General features: G+C 72.7%; 1 long non-coding RNA gene across 1 annotated transcript; it reads left to right on the plus strand.

Moving 5' to 3' along the window:
• The first annotated feature begins 966 nt into the window (after positions 1-966).
• On the plus strand, positions 967-2,249 carry LOC131502660 (uncharacterized). The gene is made up of 3 exons (XR_009257106.1): positions 967-1,011; positions 1,880-1,982; positions 2,139-2,249. It is a non-coding gene; the product is annotated as an uncharacterized LOC131502660 (long non-coding RNA).

Below are 2,249 nucleotides of genomic sequence, written 5' to 3' on the forward strand. Positions count from 1 at the left end.
GGTCAGGAAAGGGCAGGGACGCAGGACGGGGCCACGGTGTCCAGGTGGGGGTCAGAGGGAGGACTGAGTGACTCAGGTCCCCAGGACAGAGGGGACGTCCCAAAGTTCAAGACCTCACGCCTTCTGAGAAGGGCCCTTGGGAGGCATGGGGACTCGCGGAGGAGAGTCGGGCCAGACTTCCGCAGCCGGGTCTCAGAGACACCGGAGGAGGCGCAGGGGGCGGGGGGAGCACTGGGACACCTCAGTTCTGAAGAGGGCAGGGCCCGTGTCCTGGGGCGATTCCTAATGAGGAGCAGAGGGATCTGCAGGCAAAGGAGCCAGGACCCCACAACAGAGTCAGTCCACGCAGGCCCCCGGGAGGGATGGGGACACTGGGCGAGGCTGGACTTGGGCATCCGGGTCTCGGATCACCCGGACCGGGAGTGGGGGTCGGATGGGTGAGCTGGGGAGAACCGAGGACCCGCTGTCGGTCGGTCGGGAGCAGCCGCTCCGGCGGGCAGAGGGGAGGAGGGCCCAGGTGCTGTCAGGAGACCAGGTCCACCCCAGCCCAGAGCTACGAAGTCAGTCCGTGCCGCAGGCCCGGGGAGCCCCTGCATCGGGTGGCCAGAGGTGGCGGGCGCCCCGTCACTGAGCCTGGGCGGTGCGTCCCAGAGACCTTCGGACCCCGATCTGAGGGGCACGAGTTCCCTTCGTCAGCGGCCACGCGCCCAGGCCATCCCCGGGGTGCAGGAGGCCACGGAGGGAACACCAAGGGAGGGACTCCGACCCCCAGAACGGTGGCCCCGGCCCGGAAGGCGACCCCTAGCGGCAGCCTAGGGAAGCCCCTAGTGGGAATAAGGGCCCGCGGGGTGTCTGGACTTCCGCATCCGGGTCTCAGGAGACTGGCGGGGCGGGGTGGGGCGGGGCGGGGCGAGGGGGCCTCGGCGTCGTCGGCGTCTTCCGGCCGCGCCTGGAATCCCGTCAGGCATCCCTTCAGGCGCGGGAAGGGCGCCGAGCCTCGTGGGCTTCGAGGTGAGGCCCAGAGGGAGGAGCGAGGGAGCCGGGACCCAGAGGGGAATGAGTCCGGCGGTGGGGGCGGCGGTGGAGGCCGCAGGGTGGCGCGACCACGACGACTGTGACCAGGGCGTGAGGCGTGGGCGGCCTCGGGCTCTGGGTCCCAGCCCGACTGAGAGCTGGTTGCGCGCGAGGAGCCGGCGTCAGGCGGCAGAGCCCGAGGCCCAGGCCGCCCAGGGAGTCCGGATGGGGACGAGAGGACAGGGCTGAGGGACCCCAAGGAACCCATGTGAGCCCCTGCCATCGGCCCCGGGCCTCCCCGGACTTGGTCGCCTCGTGCGACGCCAGCCGCCTTGGCCCGGACCTCGCCGGGCCGGGAGGGCTCTGGTGGGAGGCAGCGGGCCCGGGGCTCCCCGGGAGAGCCCTGCAGGAGGACGGCCGGAGGCCCCTTGGACCCCAGCCCCGGGGCCGCCGTCGGAAAGCCGCCCCCGCGGTGGGGCCGGGCGAGGGGAGGGCCTGGGTGTGCGGGGCTGGACCCCGGTCAGCCGAGGCAGGATCCCGGGCCCTGGCCGGGGTGCAGGGGAGAGAGGAGGCGCTGCCTCCCAGCCCAGGACACCCACGTAGGGCCCAGGAGGCCTGCCCTGCCGCTCGGGTCCGCTCTGGCTGTCAGCGGAGGCCCAGAAGGGGCAGGTCCAGGCTGGATGGGGTGGGGGCTCCCGGGGTGGGGTGGCGGCCAGAGTCCTGGCCAGAATCTCCTGGCCGCAGTGGGGGGTGGGGGCCCGGGGCGGTGCACGCGGTCTGCCCCCACCCTGAGACCCTGAGGCGCCCCCTCCCTCCCTCGCTCCCTCCGTCCCTCCCTCCCTCCCTCCCTCCCTCCGTCTTCCAGGGGCTCGGAGAGCTCTGGAGTTGAGGCCTTGGTCTGAGGCAGGAGTCCCGAGGTCACAGAGCAGAGGAGGCGCGGCCGCGTGCCAGTCGGTTGTCCAGGCGAGGTGCGTGCTCCGCGCGTGGGGCCGGGGGCTCGCCCATCCCACCCCAGAGGGGACCCGTCGGCCCCCAACCCCCACGCGGCCCCGCTCTCAGGCCTGGGAGCTCGGGCTCTGTGGGCTGGGCCTCCCCCTGAGGAGCCACCCCTCTTCTGTCTTCAGGGTCTGGCGACCATCATGCCCCTGTGTCAGATGAGTGAGCTCTGCAAGGCCGAGGAGGAGCCCAGACAGGCCCCGCTGCCATGGGATGTACCGCTGTGGGAGGCGGAGGAC

Source organism: Neofelis nebulosa, chromosome X, assembly GCF_028018385.1.
Source record: "Neofelis nebulosa isolate mNeoNeb1 chromosome X, mNeoNeb1.pri, whole genome shotgun sequence".
NCBI lineage: Eukaryota > Metazoa > Chordata > Mammalia > Carnivora > Felidae > Neofelis > Neofelis nebulosa.